This window comes from Giraffa tippelskirchi, chromosome X (assembly GCF_054371585.1).
Source record: "Giraffa tippelskirchi isolate mGirTip1 chromosome X, T2T-mGirTip1v1.2.pri, whole genome shotgun sequence".
Classification (NCBI taxonomy): Eukaryota; Metazoa; Chordata; class Mammalia; order Artiodactyla; family Giraffidae; genus Giraffa; species Giraffa tippelskirchi.
In genome coordinates, this window is record NC_137289.1 from 78,976 (window position 1) to 91,890 (window position 12,915).

The following is a 12,915-nucleotide window of genomic DNA, read 5'->3' on the forward strand; positions in this document are numbered from 1 at the left end:
GTGTGAGCGGGAGTATCTGTGTGTGTGCCCGACAGGGTGCCCTTACGCAGGTGCCTGCCCATCGGTGTGTGCAAGGGTGTGTTTCAGAGAGAGAGCACAGGCACGGATTCATGCACATAGGCGTGTGCATGTGTCTGTGTGTGGAGGTGCTTGTCCATGGGCATGTATGTGTGGTCACAACAGAGCGTGTGGTCAGGTGCATGCACATGGGTGTTTCCCTGTGTGCGTGTGTGTGTGTGTGTGTGTACTTCAAAGAGAGCGTGGTTGAAATGCATTCACATGGGCATATGTGTCTGCATGCATGCTTCACGGGTGACTTCACATGGGAGTGGGGTGGCCTGGTCCTGGAGGCATGATACCTGGGATGCAGAGCCTGCTGTGCCTGCTCACCTGGGGAGGGAAGCGGGGACTGCTGTTGGACTCACTGTGGATGGCAAGGGGCTGGGCTGCCTGGGGCTCCAGGCACACAGACTGCATGGACTCCAGGCTGTGGGCTAGCTCCGGGCCCCTCAGAAGCGCTGGAGGAACTGGCTAGACTCAAGGACTGGGGGAAGGGCAGTGTTCCCCTGGACCCCGCCCAGTCTCTTGCCCTCTCCCATCCCTGATCCCCACCCCCTGGCAGGAGAGTCCTCTCAGCCCTCAAATCCAAGGCTAGCAGCCATCCCCCACCCCCAGTGCAGGGAGAGAGGGCCAGAGAGTGGTTGCCCAAGGGTGGGGCATCCCTGTCCCACCTTCCCACCCATGCAGTTTCTCTCCATTCTGGCTCCCAGTCAGTTTAGGGTGCGGGTAGCCCCTGTCTACTGCCTGTGTGTGTCCCCTGCTCTGTGGCCTAGAGGACCCCAGTGGGGAGGCTGGACACATCTCTCCCTCAGGGGCCCACTGTCAGGTTGGGGGGACATTTGTAAGAATAATCGTGCTGTAGAAGAGCGCTCACTAGACTATGATGGACTAGAGGGCGAGGAGCTAAGCCACACGGCCCACCAACGTCCTCCCTCTGCCCACTCCACATCTTACCTCTGCTCTTCATCCCTAGTGATAGCTAACACTTGCTACAGTCCATGCACTGTTTCATGTGCTTTCCATGTGTTTCTCCATCAAGTCAGTTTGCAGACAGTATTGCCATGTCAATTTCCTGTCTCCAATAATGCAGGTCTTCTCCTCACAAATCACACACACCCACTCTCTGCCCAACACCAGCAGTTCAAAGTCTTGTGCATTTTGGTTTCTCCGTTTCTCAAAACTATGATGACTGCAGTGCTCAGGCAGGCACTGGACTTAAGCTGGGTCTAAATGGTTTGATCTGCACAGGGAAATGATATTGCCAATGGCAAATAATATGTGTGACAAGAGAGTGACAGAAGTATGAAGGAAAGACACTGTATGATAGAATGAGTTTCTCAGAGCGTTTAGCACTGTGACCAGTGCATGGTTTTGAGTGAGTGTGACAGAGGGAATGCGTAATTGGGACAGGAATTTAAAAGGCAGAATGTGTCAGGAAGAAACTAAGATGCAGATGATAGTCATAGCAGTAGAGAGCCCCCAAGATGATAGATGATAACTAAACAAGTACAGTGAATGGTGAATGGTGCTGCCAGATTCGTGGTCTCCAAACGAGAACACTTAATTCCGGAACCAAGAGACAGTTTCAGTCACTCAGTGCTTTGTGTAGGAGAAATTTTTTTTTAAGTGAAAGTGATAGAAAAAGCTTCTGACATAGATATCAGAATGGGGTAGGAAGAGTACATCGTTTGCTAGTTCAAGCACAGCATTATAAACTTTTCTACTAGCTGCTGAGAATAGATAAAAGAATTACTCAGGCTATGAAAATTTTGCCCAGACCCTTTCCCATAACATACATCTGAGGATGACATTGGCAGCATATTAACCAGAAGAAATGGGTTAACCCAAAGTTCAAGGCCATGGAAGTTTTACCCAGACTTTCTCCCATAACATAGGTTCTGAGCTCAAAAAAATCATGTCCGTGAGCAAGAGATTCTGCTGCCTACCAGGCCTTTGTGTCTAAGGAAAAATAATGTGAAAAAGAAAGAATGTTCACCTCCTCCTTAAAGAGCCTTGGTCTCCCTAGCAACCTGAATAAGTTAACTCTCTCACAGATAACATGACAGAGTGTGTGGCACACAGAGTGTCAGAGACAGAGTCTAGGAGAGATTGGCTGTGAGAGAGAGTAAGTGTGATGGAAACAGCATTATAGAGTGGCACAGGAATATTACAGAAAGGGTGCGTGTGACAGATAATCTGACTTAGCATGAGAAAGCAAATCTGGAGGCGGGGCTAAGATGGCGGAGGAATAGGACGGGAGACCACTCTCTCCCCCACAAATTTATCGGAAGAACATCTGAACGCTGAGCAAACTTCACAAAACAACTTCTGAACGCTGGCAGAGGACATCAGGCATCCAGAAAAACAGCCCATTATCTTCGAAAGGAGGTAGGACAAAATATAAAAGATAAAAAGAGAGACAAAAGAGTTAGGGACGGAGACCTGTCCCGGGGAGGGAGTCGTAAAAGAGGAGAAGTTTCCAAACACCAGGAAACCCTCTCACCAGCAGGTTTGGGGGAAGATTTCGAATCTCGGAGGGCAACATAACCAGGAGGAAAAATAAATAAAACCCACAGATTACGTGCCTAAAGGCAACTCCCAGCAAAGAACCCCAGACGCTCGTATCCGCCACCAGCAAGTGGGGGCTGAATGGAGAGGAGCGGGCGGCACTGCTTAGGGTAAGGACTGGGCCCGAACGCGCTGAAGGCAATCTGAGGGAGCTAATGTGAGATAGCAACCTAAACTGTTGGACAGCCAGAGAGAGAACTAACCCGCGAAAAGCCCAAATCTAAGGCACTGCCGGCCCGCTCACAGAACAAAGGACTGAGCGATACCAGAGGAGAGCTAGCCGGCTGCAGACCGCCCCATCCCCCGCCAGATGCAGTGGGCAGGCAGGGCCAGCCAGAGCCGGAAAGGGGCAAACTCGGCCCCAGAGAGGGCACCCCCTACCAAACTGCAAACAGGCTCCCAGTTTCTAAGCAAAGACTGCCTGAGATTCCAGAGGGTTGACAGCCGCCAGGAGGGTCGCAGCCAGAGACCAGCTCCCCAGGACTGACACAAAGCACACCGGAGCCAGCGCGCCCAGAAACTGAGGCGGGGACCAGGGAGGTGATAAGTCGCACCGCCCCAACAGGGGAGAGTGCGCTCGCCAAACTCCTGGCTGCCTGAGCTACTCCGACCAGGGATCGGCACAAACCGTGGGCCCAACCAAGTCTGCGCCTTTGTGGAGTACCCGGGAACCTGAACCTGAGCGGCTTAGACGTGGTAAGTTCACGCATCTCAGGGCCCACTCCCCGGCCAAGTAAGCTGAAGCCTGAGCAGGGTAGACAGGGAAAGCACACACGCCGTGAGCGGGGGCAAACCCAGTGCGGCCAAGACACTGCGAGCTCTCCACACACATGCCAGTGATATTGGTTTGCAGTGTTCCTCCCTCCCCACAGCATGACTGAACAAGCAAACCTAAAGAGACCACCTCCGCCCCTTTATGGCAGGGAAGAAATTAGACACTGAAGAGACCTGCAAACAGAAGCCAAATAAACAGAGGGAAGCGCTTTGGAAGTGACAGGCCAACACATTAAAATCCCTGTAGTTAACACCAGCTACATTGAAAGGGGCCTATAGATCTTGAAAAGTATAAGCAGGAACAAGGATCTATCTGAAACTGAACAGACCCCACACTGCTCACAACAGCTCCAGAGAAAGTCCTGGATATATTTTTACTATTATCATTTTTTTTTTAATTTTTTAAAAATTTTTCTCTTTTTTCTTTAAGTCCTCGATTACACCTTTAATTTTCATTTTTATAACCCACTATTACCTGCAAAAAAAACCCCTATTTTTAAAGAAAACTGCATACATACATCTTATACTTTTTGTGATTTCATTTTCTTTTTTCTTTTTTTTTATATTGTATTTTTTTAAGAGTCTAACCACTACTCTAGATTTTTCATCTTTGTTTTACATATTTGATATCAATTTTGTACATTTAAGAAACCAATCTTTAGTACCCATTTTTACTCAGGAGTGTGATTACTGGCTTGATTACTCTCTCCCCCTACTGACGCTCTTTCTTCTCCCCCAGGGAACCTCTATCTCCCCCCCTCCTCCTTCGCTTCTCAACCCAATTCTGTGAATCTCTGAGGGTGTTCTGGGCACCGGAGAACACTTCGGGAACAGAATACTGCCCAGATCTCTCTCTCCCCTCTTGATTCCTCCCTTTCTACTCATGCTCACCTCTAATACCTTCCTCCCCCCTCTCTATGTATCTCCGTGAACCTCTCTGAGGGTTCCAGACTGTGGAGAGCACAGAGGGAAGTGCTTACTGGCTAGACTGCTCTCTCCACGTTTGAGTCCCCCTCTTCTCCTCCTGGTCACCTCAACACCCCCCCTTCACCTCTCCACGTAACTCGGTGAACCTCTCTGGGTATCCCTCACTGTGGAGAATCTTTTCACCATTAACCTAAAAGTTTTATTATCGATGCTATATGGATGGAGAAGTCTTGAGGCTACTGCAAGAATAAGACTGAAAGCCAGAGGAAACACTAATTAATAAGAGATCATCCAAAAGCCTCCACATATACACTAAAACCAAGCTCCACCAAAGAGCCAATAAGTTCCAGAGCAAGACATACCATGCAAGTTCTCCAGGAATGCAGGAACATAGCCCTGAGCATCAATATACAGGCTGCCCAGAGGCACACCAAATCCACAGACATCTCAAAACTCAATACTGGACACTCCATTGCACTCCAGAGAGAAGAAATCCAGCTCCACCCACCAGAACACCGACACAAACTCCCCCAACCAGGAAACCTTGACAAGCCACTCGTTCAACCCCACCCACAGTGAGGAACCTCCACAATAAAGAGGAACTTCAATCTACCAGAATACAGAAAGGCCACGCCAAACACAGCAATCTAAACAAGATGAAAAGGCAGAGAAATACTCAGCAAGTAAAGGAAAGTGATAAATGTCCACCAAAGCAAACAAAAGAGGAGGAGATAGGGAATCTATCTGAAAAAGAATTTAGAATAATGATAATAAAAATGATCCAAAATCTTGAAAACAAAATGGAGTTACAGATAAATAGCCTGGAGACAAGGATTGAGAAGATGCAAGAAATGTTTATTAAGGACCTAGAAGAAATAAAAAGGAGTCAATATATAATGAATAATGAAATAAAGGAGATAAAAAACACTCTGGAGGGAACCAACTGTAGAATAACGGAGGCAGAAGATAGGATAAGTGAGGTAGAAGATAGAATGGTGGAAATAAATGAAGCAGAGAGGAAAAAAGAAAAAAGAATCAAAAGAAATGAGGAATACCTCAGGGACCTCTGGGACAATATGAAACGCCCCAACATTCGAATCATAGGAGTCCCAGAAGAAGAAGATAAAAGGAAAGGCCATGAAAAAATACTCGAGGAGATAATAGTTGAAAAATTCCCTAAAATGGGGAAGGAAATAGTCACAGGAGTCCAAGAAACCCAGAGAGTCCCAAACGGGATAAACCCAAGGCAAAACACCCCAAGACACATATTAATCAAATTAACAAAGATCAAACACAAAGAACAAATATTAAAAGCAGCAAGGGAAAAACAACAAATAACACACAAGGGGATCCCCATAAGGATAACAGCTGATCTTTCAATAGAAACTCTTCAGGCTAGAAGGGAATGGCAGGACATACTTAAAGTAATGAAAGCGAATAATCTACAACCCAGATTACTGTACCCAGCAAGGATCTCATTCAGATATGAAGGAGAATTCAAAAGCTTTACAGACAAGCAAGAGCTGAGGGAATTCAGCACCACCAAACCAGCTCTCCAACAAATGCTAAAGGATCTTCTCTAAACAGGAAACACAGAAAGGATGTTTAAACACGAATTCAAAACAACAAAGTAAATGGCAATGGGACCATACTTATCAATAATTACCTTAAATGTAAATGGGTTGAATGCTCCAACCAAAAGACAAAGCCTGGCTGAATGGATACAAAAACAAGACCCCTATATATGCTGTCTACAAGAGACCCACCTCAAAACTAGGGACCCATACAGACTGAAAGTGAAGGGATGGGAAAACATATTTCATGAAAACGGAGACCAAAAGAAAGCAGGAGTCGCAATACTCATTTCAGGTAAAATAGACTTTAAAATAAAGGCTGTGAAAAGAGACAAAGAAGGACACTACATAATGATCAAAGGATCAATCCAAGAAGAAGATATAACAATTATAAATATATATGCACCCAACATAGGAGCACCACAATATGTAAGGCAAATACTAACAAGTATGAAAGGGGAAATTAACAATAACACAATAATAGTGGGAGACTTTAATACCCCACTCACACGTATGGATAGATCAACTAAACAGAAAATTAACAAGGAAACACAAACTTTAAATGATCCAAAGACAAGTTAGATTGAATTGATATTTACAGGACTTTCCACCCCAAAACAATCAATTTCACCTTTTTCTCAAGTGCACACGGAACTTTCTCCAGTATAGATCACATCCTGGGCCATAAATCTAGCCTTGGTAAATTCAAAAAAATTGAAATCATCCCAGTCATCGTCTCTGACCACAATGCAGTAAGATTAGACCTCAATTACAGGAAAAAAAACTATTAAAAATTCCAACATATGCAGGCTAAACAACACACTTCTGAATAACCAACAAATCACAGGAGAAATCAAAAAGACATCAAAATATGCATAGAAATGAATGAAAATGAAAACACAACAACCCAAAGCCTATGGGACACTGTAAAAGCAATGCTAAGGGGAGGGTTCATAGCAATACAGGCGTACCTCAAGAAACAAGAAAAAAATCAAATAAATAACCTAACTCTAGTTTCATTCTTGATGACTGTAGTCTTGTAGTATAGTCTGAAGTCAGGCAGGTTGACTCCTGAGGCTCCATTCTGCTTTCTCAAGATTGTGAGAGGGTAACAGGCAGGAAGGCCAGGGGTCTCCAAACGGAGGAAATAGGCTGCAAGTGTCAGACATTTTTATCTCTCTTAAGCAGGAGGAGGAAACAAACTCGTGATATATTTTTTTTCCCCTTCTCTATACAAACTTAAAAGGAGGTTTCTTTTAAAATACTGTGTTGCCATAATGACACCTGGTTCCACCTGAAGTTAACTATTCTCAAACCTTGAGTTAACCAATGCATTCTTCTTATGGAAATGTTTGTCTTAAGCTATGTTAATGTACTATGCATTTACCCCAAACTCTGTTTTCTAGTCGGTTCCGCCTAATGGCTCAGAAACTACTTGACAAACCATTATGTTATACTCAGACATTGTTCCCCTAATCTAGGCAAACAAAACTATTTGTATGGTAATCTGCTAATTTTCTACAGGATTCAAGTCAATCGTTTTATGGCCTTGGATGACTCGTCTGGTGCCAAGATTATCCCAAAATGCATCTTATGGATGAAGGGCCTGGTGCCATTCCGAGTTTTAAGACATTCCTTTCTTTCATTAACAGACGACAGGTGACTATATAACATCCAGCTAGGATCTAGCAGGGGGGTACTCTTTCTGCCCCCTCTGATGCCTATGTCAGAAGCTTTCTCTATCTCCTTTATACTTTAATAAAACTTTATTACACAAAAGCTCTGAGCGCTCAAGCCTCATCTCTGGCCCCAGATTGAATTCTTCTCCTCCGGAGGCCAAGAATCCTGGCATCTTTACATGGTTCAGCAGCAACCTTTCATCTTGAGGGCTGTAGTTGAGGTGTTTTGTCTTTCCATACAAATTTTGAAATTATTTGTTCTAGTTCTGTGAAAAAGACCATTGTTAACTTGATACGGATGGCACTGAGTCTATAGATTACTTTGGGTAGTATACTCTTTTTCACTATATTGATTCTTCTGATCCATGAACATGGTATATTTATCCATCTATTTGTGTCATCTTTGATTTCTTTCATCAGTGTTCTATAGTTTTTTATATATGGGTTTTTTGTTTATTTAGGTAGGAAAGTTCAAACTTTTTTTTTTTTTTTCTCTTTGACTATCCCACAGTTTCGGTTGCTATCTCATGTTAGCTCGCTCAGATTGTCCTCAGGGCATTCAGGCCCAGTCCTTACCCTAAGCATGCAACCCTCACCTCCCTATCCAGCCCCAGCTTGCTGATGGCGGCCCTGAGCGACTGGGCTACCTCTCTGCTGGGAGTTGTGGTTAGGCACCTATTCTGTGGTTTTCTTTTTCTTTCTCCCAGTTATGTTGCCCTCTGAGATCCCAAGCTAACCACAAACATGCCAGTGAGAGGGTTTCCTGCTGTTTGGAAACTTCTCCTTCACGACTCGCTCTGCAAAATGGATCTCGGTCCCTAACCCTTTTGCCTCTCTTTTTCTCTGTTATATTTTGTCCTACCTCCTTTCGAGAGAATGGCCTGCCTTTCTGGGTGCCTGGTGTCCTCTGCCAGCGTTCAGAAGTTGTTTCTTGGACATTCTTCAACATTCAAATGATCTTTTGATGAATTTGTGGGAGAGAAAGTTGTCTCCCAGTCCTATTCCTCCATCATTTGGGACCACCCCAGTACCTTATTTTTGATAAAGGAGGCAAGAATATACAATGCAACAAAGACAGCCTCTTCGATAAAAGGTGCTGGGAAAACTGGACAGCTACATGTAAAAGAATGAAATTAGAAAACTTCCTAACACCATACACAAAGATAAACTCACAATGGATTAAAGACCTAAATGGAAGACCAGAAACTATTATCAAACTCTTCGAGGAAATCATAGACATAAATCAAAGCAAGATCCACTATGATCCACCTCTTAAAGTAACAGAAAAAAAAAAGTAAACACGTGGGACCTGATTAAACTTAAAAGCTATTGCACAGTAAAATAAACACTAAGCAAGGTGAAAAGACAATCCTCAGAATGGGAGAAAATAATAGCAAATGAAACAACTGACAAAGGATTAATTACCAAAATATATAAGCACTACATACAACTCAATTTGAGAAAAACAATCTACTCAATCAAAAACAGACACTTCTCCAAAGAAGACATACAGGTTGGGAACAAACACATGACAAGATGCTCAATATTGCTCATTAATAGAGACATGCAAATCAAAACTACAGTGACATATCACCTCACACCTGTCAGAATGGCCAGAATCAAAAAGTCTACAAACAATAAATGGTGAGGAGGCTGTGGAGAAAAGGGAACGTTCTTGCACTGTTGGTGGGAATGTAAATTGATACAGCTACTACGGAAGACAGTATGGAGATTCCTTAAAAAACTAGGAATAAAACCACCATATGACCCAGAAATCCCAGGGCTAGGCATATACACTGAGGAAACCAAAGCTGAAAGAGACACATGTATTCCATTGTTTATTGCAGCACTATTTACAATAGCTAGAACATGGAATCAACCTAGATGTCCATGGGTAGATGAATGGATATAGAAGTTGTGGTACATTTGTACAATCGAATATTTTGCAGCCAGAAAAAGGAACACTTTTGCATGAGTTCTGATGAGGTGTATGAACCTAGAACCTATTATACAGAGTGAAGTCAGTCATAAAGAGAAAGTTAAATATCATATTCTAATGCATATATTATGGAATCTAGGAAAATGGTACTGAAGAATTTACTTACAGGGCAGCAATGGAAACTCAAAGAGAACAGACTTGTGGACATGGGGAGAGGGAGGAGAAGGTGAGACGTATGGAAAGAGTAACAGGGATACTTGTATTACTATATGTAATATCGCCAACTGGATTTGGCTGTGTGGTTCAGGAAAATCAAACAGGGGCTCTGTATCTAGAGGAGTGGGGCGAGGAGGGAGATGGGAGGGAAATTCAAAAGGGAGGGGATATATGTATACCTATGGCTGGCTCTGTTGAGGTTTGACTTATAACAACAAAATTCTATAAAACAATTATCCTTCAATTAAAAAAATAAAATTTAAAAATGTCAAAAAGAAAAGACATGAAAAAACTACTCTATATAGCCTATAAGAAGGTGGTGAGAACTCTGGCTGGAAGTACAGCAAAGAAAGGAGAGGGAGCGCTTGGATAGTGGTTTTCCATTTTCAACCGGGTGCTCCAGGTTGGCTTTGTTGTGAAGCAGAGACTGAGTGAAGCCTTGAGGGAGGCTTGGGAGTGCGAGGAGACCTGTGTGGCTGGAGCAGAGTGGGTAAAGAGGAGAGCAGCAGGACAGGGGGCCGAGAGCTGACGGGGACTGGATGTGAGGCCTCAGGGCACATGCTGAGGGCTTGTGCTCAGAGTGAAGTGGGAGGTGGTGGAGGGTGGCAGTGGGTTGGATTGTGTCCCCCCAAAATAGATGTTGAAGTCCCAACCCCTGGAGCCTGTGATATGACTTGATTTGGAATTAGGGTTTTGAAGATGTAATTAGTCCAGTTAAGATGAGGACACACTTTGTTACAGTGGCCCTAATCAAATGACTGGTATGTTTACAAGAAAGAAATGTGAACACACAGAGAGAGAGGCCATGTGAAGACAGAGGAAGAGTTGGAGTGAAGTGTCTACAAGGCAGAGAAGGCCCCGCGCTGCAGGCCACCACCAGAACCTACGAGAGAGGCCTGGAACTGACACTTCTCTTGGCACCATCAGAGGGAATCAGCCCTGCCGACATCACAATCTCAGACTCCTGGCCTCCTGAACTGTGAGAGAATAAATTTCTCTTGTCTGAAGGCATCTCCTATGTAGTACTTTATGATGGAAGCCCTACGAAGCTCATACAATTATCAACAGAATAGTGATTATCATCTGACTGGCATTTTTGATTGGTGAAGTCCCGGTTCATATTGTTCTTTTTGTTTTTCATGCTTATCGATATTGGCTTCATACATGAAAGACTTGCCTACTGAAAGGTCACAAAGTTCTCCTATGAGTCCTTAATTATTTATCCTTTTAGCTTTTGCCTGTAGAGCTCTGAGCATTTGGACGTAATCCTTGTGAATGTTGGAAAGTAAGTACACAAGGAAATGGAGGTTGGTTTTCCCCATATGGATATTCCACAACCATTTGTTCAACAAAAGACTATCGTCCCTCCATTGAATTATCAAGACACCTATACCGAATATCCATTGACCACTTATGTCTGGAAATGCTTCTGGATTGTCACTCCTGTCCCATGGATCCACAGTTCCAGTAATGGACATGTAGAGTAAGTTGTGAAATTAGGCTGTGTTAGTCTTTTTATTTGTGCATAGTCACAACTCTTCAGGCTATCATCGGGCTTCTGTTCTTACATAAATTTGAATATCAGCTCATCAGGGACTTCTCTGGTTGTCCAGTGTTTTAGTCTCTACCTGCCAATGCAGGGAACATGGGTTCGATCCCTACTCTGGGAAGATCCCACAAGGTGCAAGGCCACTAAGCCCGAACACCACAATGGCTGAGCCTATGCTCTAGAGCCTGCCAGCTGCAACTACTGAAGGTGGAGTGCCTAGAGCCTGTGCTCCGCAACAAGAGAAGTCACCGCAATGAGAAGCTCATCTGCTGCAACCGGAGACAAGCCTCCACTAACCACAACTAGAAAAAGCCCATGTGTGCAGCAGCAAAGTCCCAGCCAAGCCAAAATTATATAAACAAACAAACAAATGAATCTTTTAAAAAAGAGCCTACCTCACAATTTGGGGGACAGCACTTCGATCTCCGGTCAGGAATCTAAGATCCTACATGTAGTGGAGCCACTACTGAGCCTGGGCATCATGACTGGAGTGTCTGTGCACTGCAACAAAAGATTCCGTGTGACACAATGAAGTTTCCACATTCCCCAAATAAGACCCGATGTGTCGAAAAAAAGAAAGTATTTGTTTAAGAAATCAGCTTATCAAACTCTACAAAAATCTTTGCTGGAATTTTCCTGGACTCTATAGATGAGTTTGGGGGAAACTGAGCCTTGGGCAGTATCAATTCTTCTCATCAGACGTGATTGGAGAACATGCAGGTGATAGATATCTGAATTTTTAGGTCTTCTTCAATTTCTCCTATGTTTTTCACAAACAAATATGTGACACATTTTCTCAAATGTACCTAATGTTTCATAAAGGGCAAGGAGCCCTCTGTGTCTGAATACAACAAAGCAAAGGGGTACTAGAAAGGGAAGTTACGACACCAGAGAAGATGCAGGCTGGACAACGTAGGACTTTTCAGTCCACTGGAAGGTTGTGGCTTCAACTCTGACTGAGAGGGAGCCTGTTGGAGGGTTTGGAACTGAATAAATACAGGACCTGACAGGTTTTAAAGCAACCCAGCAGCTTCAGCAGTCCATGTATGGGGTCAAAGTAGCTGAATGATTGCAAGTTTCCTGGCTGAGGAAGGGAGAATCAGACGAGAGTCCCATCCCCCAGGTGGACTGACTTCACCGTTCTGGGCCAGTTTGGGGAGCATTGTCTAGAAAGGGCTGTCCACAGTGCCCCTTCTCCAGCTTTTGCCCTTTCCTCCAGCTGCCCGTTGTAAACACTCCCCTCCCTCTTTGGCGATTTGCCCACAAAAACTCATTTGTCTTCTTTTCTACGATGTGGCTTGGTGGTTTCTAACCTATGAGCCAATCCCTTAGCAAGAAAATTAAGTAATAAAACTGTGGTACCTCAATTCAATAATAGTGAAGACTTTGCTATTGCAAGTGAAGAAAGGAACAAATCAATACAAAATAACCACCTTGGTTTAAGCCAAAGGGAGAACTTCTGGGTCTGTGTAACTACAAGGTACAGAGGTAGTTTCTGTCTTCAGGCAAGGCTGGATCCAGCATTTGGTTCCCTGAGATCTGCCTTCTCGCTCCAGCTCCCCCTCTGTCCCTTGCCAGCCTGCCTCCCCTTCAGCTTCCAAAGTGTCACTGGTTAGATGATATCACCAT

General features: G+C 44.2%; 1 long non-coding RNA gene across 1 annotated transcript in view; it reads right to left on the bottom strand.

The window, feature by feature from the left end:
- Positions 1–9,394: 9,394 nt before the first annotated feature.
- LOC145537054 (uncharacterized) overlaps positions 9,395–12,915 on the bottom strand; it is a 28,494-nt gene continuing 24,973 nt past the window's right edge. Inside the window, exon 3 of the long non-coding RNA XR_014076151.1 lies at positions 9,395–11,787. This is a non-coding gene — a long non-coding RNA (uncharacterized LOC145537054). The remainder of the gene's footprint in view (positions 11,788–12,915) is intronic.